The sequence below is a fragment of the Mirounga leonina genome, unplaced genomic scaffold (genome assembly GCF_011800145.1).
Source record: "Mirounga leonina isolate KUSES-001 unplaced genomic scaffold, KU_Mleo_1.0 Mir_165, whole genome shotgun sequence".
NCBI classification, from domain to species: domain Eukaryota; kingdom Metazoa; phylum Chordata; class Mammalia; order Carnivora; family Phocidae; genus Mirounga; species Mirounga leonina.
In genome coordinates this window covers 7841350-7855173 of record NW_023270415.1, presented here as the reverse complement: position 1 = coordinate 7855173, position 13824 = coordinate 7841350, and positions in this window count along the sequence as shown.

Here is a 13824-nt window from a genome sequence, read left to right as displayed (position 1 = left end):
CATAGAAAGTCTAGCTTTATCTTAGACCATGGGATCCACTGAAGGATTTTAACTAGAGGAGTGATAGAGACAGATCTTAAATTATTTTCAGATAATTTCTTTAACGCCCCTTTAATGGCCCTCTAATACTCATTATCTACCCAATCAGTTACATAACCCTTTGTGGTTTTCTAGCAATGACTAGCAGAATCTTAATTCTTGCCTGTTCTTCAAATATGCACCTCTGGAGCTCCCTTTAATTATTATTTCTTAAAATAGAATTTATATTTTACATCAGTTTTAGATTTACAGAAAAATTGAGAAGACAGTAGAGTTCCCCATATATCTGCACCTACTTTTTCCTATTAAAATATTGCATTATTATACATTTGTTACAATTAATGAACCAATGTTGATACATTATTAACTAATACTTTATTGATATTTCCTTAATTTTTAACTAATACCATTTTTCTGTCCAGAATTCCATCCAGGATACATTATATTTAGTCACCATGTCTCCAGGCTCCTCTTAGTCATGGGAGTTTCTTATATTTTCCTTGTTTTGATGACCTTGACAGGTTTGAGGAGTACTCGTCAGGTAGTTTGTAGGATGCCTCACTATTGGAATATGTCTGATGTCTTCCTCATGATTACATTAGAGGTATGCGATATTTTGGGAGGAAGACCATATGAAAAGGTGCCATTTTCATCACATCATGTCAAGGGTTCATGCTTCCAACATGACTTAACACTCTTGATGTTGACCTTGATCACATGGTTAACGTAGTGTACGTCAGGTTTTTCTACTGCAAAGTCACTATTTTTACCTGTCCCCCTTTCCATACTATACTCTGGGAAGAAGACACTATGTGCCACCCATACTTATAGGCAGGAGTTATGCTTCACCTCCTTGAGGGCAGAGTATTTTACATAATTTATCTGGAATTCTACATAGGAAATTCATCTCTTTTCCCCCATTTATTTATTTATTCAATCATTTATGTAGGTTATTATGGGCTCGTGAATATGTATTTTATACTTCGGGTTATAATCCCATACTATTTTATTCTGTTGTTCAAATTGTTCCAGGTTTGGCCATTGAGAACTTTCAGTTCTTCATAGGTGAAGTGTCTCATAAGTGAATGTCTGTGTGTGTGTGTATGTGTGTGTGTTGGCTGTTTTGAATACTTTCTTACTTTCTGGAACTACAAGATGCCAGAGGTTCATTTTGTATATTTTCTGCCCCAGTCCTAGAATCAGCCATTTTTCTAAGGAGCCTGGATCCTTTTATTAGAGAATGTTTTTAGAGACCAAGACCTGAGCACTAGATCTTCTTGTTGCTACCGGGGTGTTGTTTCTAGGCCCTCTCATCTAGCAGAGCAAAAAAATATATGTTTATACTAATTCATGTATATGCATATATTTGTAAATATTTCTATATGCAGTCATTCACATTTATATTAAGCTAAACATGAGCTCATACTGATATCTCCAATTCTAATGGATTACAAGTGGATCTTTCTAGCTTCCTCCCCTTGCTTATCTGTAAACTCCCACTCCAACAATGAGAAATTTGGTTCCCATAATCTGCCATCCATTTATGTAACTGTTCCATTCCAATTTACATTTATAGTAGTATTAGGCTGTTAACCAAACTCCCATGGGGAGCAACTTTATCAACTAGAGTACAGTATTTATGTGCAGTTCCCATTTCCTTTTAGTCTTATCTACTCCACTTATTTCCAAAGATTCTTAGGTCAGTACTTTTTCCTCCTATCACTTTCATAAAGGTTGTTTCATATTTTTAACACAGTTAGATTTTTTTGTCATAGTCTTCATTCTTTTCTGGGATTCCCAAACCCCTTATTTTTTTTTTTTAATTTGCACACAATAAGGCTCACTCATTGTGCTGTACAGTTCTATGGGTTTTGACAAATGTATAATGTATCTACCATTATGGTAGCATACACAATAATTTTATTGCCTTAAAGACTGCCTATGCTTTACTTATTCAACTCTTCCATCCACCCCTCAAACCTCTCACAACCACTGATCATTTTACTGTCTTTATAGCTTTACATTTTCCAAAATGTCATATAATTAGAATCGTATAATATGTACCCTTTTCATACTGACATCTTAAACTTAGCAATATGTACATAAGTTTTCTCAGTGTCTTTTCATGGCTGGATAGTTCATTTATTTTTATTACTGAATAATAGCCATTATACAGATGTACCACAGTTTATCTATTTAACTACTGAAGGACATCTTGGCTGCTTCCAGTTGGTGATTATGAATAAAACTGCTATAAACATTCATGTGAAGGTTCAATTTTGTGAAAGGTACAAGGTCTGTGTCTAGATTTTTTTTCATATGGACATCCAATTGTTCCAGCACCATTTATTGAAAATCCTGTCCTTTCTACATTGAAATGCCTTTGTTCTTTTATCAAAGATAAATTTACTGTATTTATGTGGGTCTATTGCTGAGCTCTATATTCTGTTCCATTGATCTGTCTATTCTTCAACCAATACCACACTGTCTTGAGAATTGCAGCTTTACATTAAGTCTTGAAGGTGGGTAGTATCAGTCCTCCAGCCTTGTTCTTCTTCAGTATTTTGTTGGCTATTCTGGGTCTTTTGCCTTGCCATATAAACTTTAGAATCAGTTTGTTGATACCCATAAAATAGCTTGCTGATATTTTGATTGAGCTTGTGCTCAATCTATAGACCAAGCTGGGAAGGACAAACAACATTCAGTCTTCCAATCCATGAATATGGAATATTTGTCCATTAATTTAAAAATTCCAAGGGACACCTGGGTGGCTCAGTTGGTTAAGGTCTGCCTTCGGCTCAGGTCATGATCCCAGGGTCCTGGGATCAAGTCCTGCATCAGTCTCCTTGCTCAGCGGAGAGCCTGCTTCTCCCTCTGCCTGCCGCTCCCTCTGCTTGTGCCCTCTCTCTCTCTCTTTCTCTGACAAGTGAATAAATAAAATCTTTTAAAAAATAAAAAATAAAATAAAATAAAATCTCCCTGATATCTTTCATCAGAATTTTATATTTTTCCACACATAGATCTTATATATATTTTGTTAGATCTATCCCTAAGCATTTCTTCTTCTTTTGGTGCTAATGTAACTGATGTTGTGTTTTTAATTTCAAATTCTAATTGTTCATTGCTAGTATTTAAGAAATCAATTGACTTCTTTTAAAAAAGATTTTATTTATTCATTTGAGAGAGAGACAGAGAGACAGAGAGAGCACAAGCAGGGGGAGAGGCAGACTCCTTGCTGAGCAAGGAGCCCGATATGGGGTTTGATCCCAGCACCTGGAGATCATGACCTAAGCCGAAGGCAGATGCTTAACCATCTGAGCCACCCAGGTGCCCCTTGACTTTTGTATATTAATCTTGTAAACTGCAGGCTTGCTATAATCACTTATTAGTTCTAGAGCTTTTTGTTGATTCTTTGGGGTTTTTTACATAAACAATCATGTCGTCTGCAAACAAAGACAACTTTATTTATTCCTTCCTAATCTGTATATAGGCTGTTTCCTTTTCTTGTCTTATTGAATTAGCCAGGACTTCCAACACAATATTAAATAGGAGTGGTGAGAGTGGATATCCTTGCCTTATTCCTGACCTAAGGGCAAAAGCATCCAGTTTCTCACCGTTATGTATGATATTAGCTATAAGTTTTTTGTAGATATTCTTTATTAAATTGAGAAAAATTCTCCTCTTTCCCTTGTTTGTTGAGGCTTTTTTAATTTTATTTTCACCATCAGTATTCAATCAGCCATTAAGACCCACTAACCAGTCCACAACAATATCTATCAAATTTCATTCAAACTTTAGTTTCATAGTTACTTCCCAAACTTCAGACCCATACTATGTCATGCCTGGATCACTACAACCACTAACTGAAGTGAGGATATTTGTGGATTTTTAAACCAATATGTTTTCATTGATAATTGTTACAACACTCTCCCACCTACTGGATCAATGTGCTCATTGTGTCAGGGGTAAGTTGAATCCAGCCCAGAACAAATAAATTTTTGCTCAACTTTGAGATTCCAAATAGAAGGATTTTAAGAAATTTATACCAAATAAGAAATCAGAAGTTTGCAAAACCAAGCTTTATTGAAAGATAACACAGTTGCTAAAAGAAATTCCAAAATTGGACTTTTATATCTAGAGCCAAGACTGAAGGACTGGAAACCATAGAGTTTAAATGATGAAGCTACTGAAAAGGTAAATACCATATATGACATAGTAGAAATTTCTATCCCACAAGAAAAAGAAAAGCCCATCTGATACTAGAAAGAGGAGCCTGGGGTAAAAATGGGCTAAAGAGAGACTGGATACCCTTATTCAAACCCCATTTGGGGTTAATTCTTGGTATAGCAAAGAAATAAGGGGCAGCAAAATCTTCATTTACTTTAGGGGAGAATCTCAAGAATGAAGAGACTATCCCAGGAAATTTTACAAATTTCCCTTAGAGCATCCAGTATTCAGTACCAGAGAAACATGGCGCCATCCAGAAGGTGAATTAGAAATGTCTGAGGGAGGAATCTTAGAAGACACTGATACAGCTTATCTTATCCACAGCTCACATGGAGACATCAGGGGATCCAAGTGTTACCTCATACCCCAATGGCAGGTTCAAGTACTGAGAAGACTAGTGACCTGGAAGAAGGCTGAACTTGGTACAAGTTGGTAAAGGGTTGGAAATCTTGAGACCAAACCAGATAGTATCTCAAGCCCCATGATATTGCCCAAAATGTTCAGACTACAATATGAGCCTCATTTGAAATTATATAATATTGAGATGTCCAAGGATAAGCCAAATCAGCCACACTGCAGAGAGTAGTGTGGGACTGAATAAGAATGTGTGTCTAGGGCGCCTGGGTGGCTCAGTTGGTTAAGCGACTGTCTTCGGCTCAGGTCATGATCCTGGAGTCCCTGGATCGAGTCCCGCATCGGGCTCCCTGCTTGGCAGGGAGTCTGCTTCTCCCTCTGACCCTCCCCCATCTCATGTGCTCTCTCTCATTCTCTCTCTCTCAAATAAATAAATAAAATCTTTAAAAAAAAAAAAAAAAGAATGTATGTCTAGTGGCCCTTCTTCATGACTTTTTTTCCTAAAGCTTTGCACCCAGGTACCATCCAAGGAGAAAGGAAAGAGAAAGGAAAAAAAAAAGAAACCCTGACTTATTATTGAGCTATAAAGAACTAATCTTAGAACTGGACAGAAACCAAAATATATAAAAGCATTATTTTGGCTGAAAAAAAAAAATCAATCAACTGAACTAAGCATACTGGAACATGCCAGAACTATTAGTGTACTTTAGGGCAAACTGTGGGCTTTTGAATCAAACTATTTCATATGTTTCGATATGAGAAATATTTCATATTTCTCATTGTTATTCCTGTAGACTTTAGGTTCTCCATAAACTAGCCCCTCTTTTATATAGAGGCCAGATTTATGAACTTCAATATTATTACCAGCCCACCATCTCCCCAAACTTAAAATAAATATCCTATTAAAAATGGATGGTGTTTTATATTAAAGATCTCAAGCAACTACCCATGACTCACCCAACTGAAAACCCTTTCCCAAACATATCTCTTTCCTTTTCAACATGGAACTTGATACTTAACCTCCATTAATGCACTTTCACACTGTGGTGTTATTATCTGTTTACATTCTTCTTTCCCCTTCTAGATTGCAAGTTCTCTGAGGGCAGGGGCATGTCTTATTATATCTACTGTAGCATTAGCAATGGATACATTTTCTGCCTTTCAGTAGGAACTCAATAAATGTTTGTTAATTCTTCAAAAAAAAGTTCTCTTTTTTACCAATTTCTAACCTTATAATTTGTTCATGTCTTTCCCTCTCTTTTTTGATATTGAAAAATGGGATTATTTCCTGTAAATTCACCATTCCAGGGGACTGGGTTCAAAACACACTACCCCAAAATATGGCACATCAGAATACTGAAATTTCAAGCTGAAAGAATCTGTAAAATGGCAGGGGCAGGAAGGATTTTTCTGACCTTCCCCTGAAGCAGGTCATAAAATTCTAATGTGAGAGGTGCCTTCCTTATACCACTGGGAAAAGAGCATCCTTATCTCCAAAGACAGAGGGATGCTGAGAGGAACTTGAATAAATAGGCCTTGCTGTTTCCTCCAATTTACTACACTTAGCTCATACCCTATTTGGTCTTATCTCATTCTTCTACAACTCTCCAATCTTCATCAAAACTAGCATTGAGACATCCTGGTTTAACATCCCGGAGTACTTCCAGTTTTCATTTCCTTAAAAAGGATGCTGTGCCATGTACAACTTATATTAAATAAATATGTATGCTTTTCTCATTGGTCTGTCCTCTGTTATAGGGGTCCCAATTGAGAACTTAGAAAGGTTTTGGAAAAAGATATTTTCTTCTCCTATACAAGAAATTTCTCCTGACTCACCTACCCTGCTCAAATCAATCTGCCTCTCCTGAGCTGTCATATAAACTATAACTTGAATTGGATTACTATTCTGTGATTGTAATCTAGATCACTGATTGTACATATTCATTCCCTCCAATAAACTGTAAACACCTGAGGAATAATATCCCTTTTGTAACTCTCCATTAAATACAATTAGTGAAAAGAATGAAAATAAAATTTAATATAACTAAATTTCAAAACAATAAACCTTTAGAGATTCCTTTATTCCCTCTTTTCTTCTTTCATTTAAACATCTGTTTTAGATTCTTAATTAGAAAGAATAGACAGGGTTACCAGAGGGGCGGGGCGGGGGGCGGGATGGGTTAAATAGGTGATGGGGATTAAGTCATACACTTTTCATGAACAGCACCAGGTGATGCATGGAATTATTGAATCACTATATTGTACACCTACAACTAATATAACTATGTTAACTAACTGGAATGAAAATTAAAACTTTAAAAACTAAAAAAAAAAAAAAATCTCTTTTTTATCCCTAACCCAAATGAAATGGAGATGGGAAATAAAAGAAAATATGTGGGTTCTAGATGTAAAAGGGTCATGTACTGTGTGTGTCTTCCTACATATCAAGAACAAATACCAGGGGAGCCTGGGTGGCTCAGTTGGTCAAGCGTCTGCCTGGGGCTTAGGTCACGATCTCAGGTACCTGTGAAGTTCACAGTCCAGGGGCACAGGCTCACTAAAAGCATGATTTATCATTATTTACTTAAACCTAAGTAAGTCTTTTACTGAATTTTATACTTTTCAGCCCACTGGTCTAGCCTTGCGTACCAAGCCTATCTATACAACTTCTTAAAAATATGAATTACCTTGAACTTTTTAGTTATGTACATGTGTAGGAAAGAGGAAAATTAAATAAATTTGTAATGAGAGTATCTTTCCTAGTTTCTGCAAACTAAACTCTTACCTATGAACAAGAATCCTGCTACTGTGGGGTATGTCAATGTGTGTATATCTTTCCTTGGTACCCTGATCACTTTTTAGCTTGTTTTTCCCACAATTCTTACATCTCTTTTTCCTTTACATTGATTCTTAGTGATGAGTTCCATCCATGTTTTGAGGCTTGTTTTTCTTCTTTAAATTAACAACTTCACAATTGTCCCTAGTGAACTGCATAATGTTTGTTGCTAACTTGAATCTTTACTACATCAACATCTATTAAAGTGATTTACTCCTACAGCATAATAATTTCATAGTAACAGAGACATTTGTTATAGGATCAGCATCACTTGATTTAAACATAGGTATGTTTGCCTATAAGAAATGTTTTTAAATATACAGTGGCAGATACATTGGAATCATTAATGCTTTTATTCAATTCAATCTATACAATGAACATTTGTTGAGTAGCTACCTGGACTGAGGCACTATGAGGTTTTTAAGGTATAATAATATAAGCATGCATTACCATTTACCTTTGAATGCATCTTAAATCCTTTTGGAAATTGTAAACATTCCTTACCATAGCCTCTAAATATATGAAGAGGCTAACTAAATAAAGGAGGCTAAATAAAGGAGAAAAGCTAAGATAATTATTACCATTCTGTTTTCAAGAGTAATGTCGTTCCAGCCTAATGATTTCTGTTCAGATACAGTGAAAATGAAAAATAAAATATGCCTGATTTTTATGCATTAACACAGTATCTTAAGAGCAAAAAATCTAAATCAGACAACCACATCAATGAGTCACTAAACAAATTTTAAAGAGAACACTACAATGGAAATAGCAGAAGCAAAATACAAATAATGAAAGTTCTGTGAAGGCTCTTCTCTACAAAAGTACCAAAGTAAAAGTTAAACATCAATGTTGTTTAAGTGGTAAATACCATTAAGTGATAGCCTCAGGGTCCTCCAACCCTCAGTTAATTACATGGGTCTGGTATACACAAAACGAGTGGATACATGGGCTCCACAGGAGGAGCCCTATCTGACCTCAATGTCCCCTGACAGTGTTTGGGGGAGACCACAGCCAAGGGGCCAATCCCAAAGAAAAGCTAGAATAGGACTGATCTGGACTGTGCCTAATGGATAAAAGTATTAAATCTAGAATAGAAACTCTTCAACCCTGGCCAATCTTTTAGTAACTACATAAAAGGAGTGATTGATTAGTTCATTTACACGGAACAGTTTGGGATAAGACATGCTATTGTTGTTTTCTTACCTTATTATTTGTTTTGCTGTATGAGCTTAAGGGTTAAGGGATGTCATTACAAATATAAGGGCTAGTCCAGCCTTTGCTGCACAAGAAATAATCAAAAATATTAGTCCTTCTCTCTTTGCTTTCTTTGCTGATCTTGTTACAATTATCAGGAAATTCACCTTTGGCAAGAATAGTGCACATTTGTATAGGATTTACACAGGATTCAGAAGCCCCTGGGTTCATGGAAAGGCTCTTTAAAATTTCAAGTCTTTTAACAATAACTTTTCCAATGCTTCACTTTTCCAAGAACAAGCTTGGAATTTCTAACAGAAATACTAGGAAACTAAAGAACGCTACAAAATGTTTGAGCTTCGATTTTAGGAGGCAAGTGAACAAATGTAACAGATCTATAAGTATGTCATAGGCTAGGAAGACCTCCAAAATCTTACCTTAACTATTTTTACCAATTTTTTTTTTTAACGGGGGAGGGCAGAAGGAGAAGGAGAGAATCTTTAGCAGGCTCCACACCCAGTGCAGAGCCTGATGTGGGGCCTGATCTCACAACCCTGAAATCATGACCTGAGCTGAAATCAAGAATCAGACAGGACACTTAACTGACTGAGCCACTCAGGTGCCCGGTTTTTACCAATGCTTTAAAAAAAAAAAAAAAAAAAAAAAAAAAAAAAACAGTAACAAGATTTCCTCTGCAGCCTTCAAGGAATACACACACCTCACCTTTTATGTGTTGCGGGGGGTGGGGGGGGTGTTTGATATTGAACTGGTACACATTGGTAGAGCCATGGCCATTTTTTAAACACTGAAATATTTCCATTTTAGATGGTAAACAGCTGTGGTTTGAGTCCCTAGTTCCTCCTGATTCTCTGGCTATTCTAGTATGAGACAGCCTCTGGAGGTCATGGCCCACTGCTGGGGTGGGGGGAGGAGGAATGGATCCGAGCAGAAGAAATGGCACCCCAATAACATGGCCAGCAATACCTCATCCCCATCATGGACCCCAAGGCTCCTGTGCTCCTTGTTCTTCCTTTCAGACCTCCTCCCCCTTACTAGTCTCTTTTCCATTCACCTCCTGCTTCATACTTGTGTGTTGCCTCACAGGGGCATGATCTAAAAGGAATGTCCTTAACCCTCTGGTTAAATGACATGCAATCAAATTGTGGCATGCCAAAAAGGCCTAGAGAATCTCTGTGTTATGCTCTAAAATGGCCTGAATTTCTTTTTAATGTTTTAAATATCAAATTCCATGTAATCAAACCATTTATGTTCTTTCACCTTTGTCAATAGATCCCACTGGGTTCCACATTTTGGCTCTCTCCATCTTAAAGCAAATAGAACAAATGCCTGTTTTTTTTTTTTTTCAAGTTATGAAACATCTTTAAGAAGAAGCGATACTGGGTTTGAAACTTGAATACATGATTGGCTGCATCAGTTCCAAAGCACACAGGAAATTCTGAACTTAGATTTTCTTTTTTTTTTTTAAAGATTTTATTTATTTCTTTGACAGAGAGAGACACAGCCAGAGAGGGAACACCAACAGGGGGAGTGGGGGAGGGAGAAGCAGGCTTCCCGCTGAGCAGGGAGCCCGATGTGGGGCACAATCCCAGGATCCCGGGATCATGACGCAAGCTGAAGGCAGACGCTTAACAACTGAGCCACCCAGGCGCCCCTGAACTTAGATTTTCATCCCAAGAAGTCCATCAGAGAGGGAAAGGAAAGGAGGTTCCTACTGTTGATGCATAGTACAGGCTAAGAAGACACAATTTCAGATTCAATCACTCATCTAACAAGCTCTCAACAAGATGGGTTCTAGGAAAATTGCTGAAGAAGAAAACTTTGTTTTTGTGTTGTGAATGACCTCCCCTCTGTGTATAGGGACTCTGGTCTCCTCATGGGGGTCAACCCAGCTTTTCCATCTGGGTATCATGAATCCTCCAAAACTGGGGCTTAGGAGGCAGACCGACCTAGACTGACTTGTGGCTCTGATACTGGCTGGTGGGGTCTGGGAAAGTTATGTAACCAGGCTCACATTTAGCTTCTTCATCTGAAGAATGAGCATGCCAATAGTTTCTCTGTGACAGAATAATAGTTCTACATATTAATCTGTAAGTTTCTACCCATCTTCCTATGTTCACAAAATTCTTTCTATTGAATACCAAGAACTTCTCCAATTCCCTCAGCCTAATCAGATAGAGATGAATCACTCATAGCACAAACAAAAAGAAATAGAAGTAAAAAGCATGAGTACTTAGTGTAAGGCAGCAAGATTCAAGATTCTGCAATACACTTGCAGAGGAAATGGAGGGACAAGATAAGTAGCACACTATGAAAGAGATGGAAGAGACAGGGCTCACACAGACTGGAAAGAGAGAATAGAAAAACCATGAAAATCACTATCCAACTTGAGTAAGAGGCAGCTAAACCAAAGGTGACTGAGCAATGAGCTATCCTCTTGGTTGATATCTAGAGAAGATACAAATTTCCAGTGTTGGCTCATCTTCTACTTTGGAGTGACATTTATTTAGCCACAAACTCTCCCTAGCAACTTCAAGACACACATACCCCAAAACGTGTGTCATGCAGTGATATATTATCTGTCTCATGGTTCTGAACACTCGCATGAATCCCAGAAGAGAAAGGCTCGTATACTTTGTGGATGCTGGTGATATGAAGGGAAAGCTACTTCTTGATGCTCCTCCTATAGGATGACGGAGCATTAGATGAAATCGTACTCTCAGCTAGTCTGACCATAGTAGTAATGTTACCTGTTTTTAATCTTAATTAGTTCACTTATCAGTTTAAAGACCATAAGCATGACACTCTGTCTGTTAAGCATGGATTCTTAATGGGCTATATCCCATTTCACAATGCTCTTGTGAATCAAAGATGCTAATAATGTGTGTGTGCATGTGCTTTTCTCTTTTGCACTCTGAACATCAGTGCAGCTCACCAGATACAGGCTTGCCAGTCTGCAGCAAAGGCAAGGGCCCAAAGAATGTTGAATAGTCTAAACCTTCCCTCTCCTCACCCCCAGAAGCTCAGGCAAACTCTCCCATATAACTAGATGTCATACTGGTAAGGAAAAGAGGGAGAGGAGGCAGCCCTGAGTTTAATCTAAAAGATACAGTTTGAACTAAATTGTTTCAAACAAGAACAGAGGATTAACAGTCAAGTTAAATGTGTAATCTTACATGCCCTTCAACCCATAGAAGAATTATGATATATAAAATGTGTTATGTTAGTTGCCTTCCATATCCCATCTTAAGTCAAGATGTTAAAGAAGAACCCCCAATATTTAGAATTTAAAATTACTTCCTTACTCAAAATATAGGTTTCCGTTGGTGGAAATTCAGGCAACCAAAAGAAGCAGTAAGGAAATATTGTTGAGCTGGGACTTTCTAGAGCTTTGGTTCTCAAAGAGTGGTTTGCAGACCAACATCATTAACAACAGCTGAGAGCTTATTAGAAATGCAGATACACAGGTCCCACCACCATCTATCTGAATTAGAATCTGCTTTATAATAAAATTCCCAGGTGATTTGTGTGCACATTACATTCCAGAAGCAATGTCTAAAGGGTCAGAATCCTTCTCTAATCATACCAAGAATGTAGCTGCCCTCCTCACTTTTTAATAAGTCAAGGGAGACCGTCATATATAACATCCAATTTCCAAAATGTTTATAGGTTAAAACTAAAAAAAAAAAAACAAAAAAACACTCAGAAAGTGCCATTCTCATATCTATCATTGGCAAATGTCTTAAACATTTGCTGAGAAAAATACAAGCAGATGCTTACTGTTCCATCACACTGGCCATCCCTAATCCTCAGATACATCCGTGCGTTTTTCACACTTTCGAACATGCAAATACCAGAGCTGATTTTATGCACTTTCCAGTAGGATTTTTCAGACTGACTTCCCACTCCAGTGCAGCTCCCATCAGGCTGGAGACACAGGGCTTGGCACAGGCTTGTAGCAAGTAGAACCACAGCACTGTTGAGGAACACACCCTTCCGAACAACAAACAGAACAGAAGGCAGTAAATAACAAGCTCATGTTTTGCTAAAAGAAGATGGCAGTAGAGTTCATTCTCTTACAGAAGCTGTAGTGATCAAAATCTTATCAGAAACTTGTTGGCTAAAAGTAAGCAAAATAAGGAAGTAAATAATTTAACTGCTATGCAAAACTAAAAATAAAAGGTTCTCTGGCTGATTCATTATAATTTACATCAACCATTATTTATTGAGTGTAAGAGTCACCATCGATGCTATAGAGATTTAAAAAGTATACAAAACACAAACATTTATCTTAAGAACTCTACAATCAATATAAACAAATAATTATAATAGTAATACAAAGCAGAATAAAAACAGTGTACTACAAGTGTACCTGAACTATGGGATGCACCATATGGATATTAGTTCAATGTATATATGTAGGAATGAATGAATGAAAAGAGTTATCAACTATAACTAAGGTATATTTAAGTAAATCCTAGGCAATCAATAACTTAAAGAAGAAGATGTAAAAAATTCTTGAAGGTTTATAGGGGAGGGGGGTGGGGGTATGGGTTGGCCTGATGATGGGTATTAAAGAGGGCACGTATTGAATGGAGCACTGGGTGTTATACGCAAACAATGAATCATGGAACACTACATCAAAAACTAAGGATGTAATGTATGGTGATTAACATAACATAAAAAAAAGAATACACTAACACTGTAGAGAAATAAAGTACATAAATACATAAGTCATAGAAGACAAAATACAAATGGCAAATAAACATAAAAAAGGTAATTCACAGTAGTTTATTACTCTAAAAATTGTCAGTTTTTTCTAAGGACCATGCTCAACACTAAGGTCAACAAGGTGGATATTCTCCTACACTGCTAAAGGAATTGGGTAGTAAAGAAATCAAGGGAAAAAAGAGACAAAAAAACAGACTCTTAAATACAGAGAACAAACTGGTGGGAAGTGGGTAAGAGGATGGGTGAAATAAAGGGAATTAAAAGTACACATATTTGATGAGCACTGAGAAAAGTACAGAATTGTTAAATCATTATATTGCACACCTGAAACTAATGTAACACTGTATGTTAATTATACTTCAATTTAAAAAAAGAAAGAAATTAACTTTACCCACAGAGGTCTGGCTTTTGCCTTCGGATTCTGA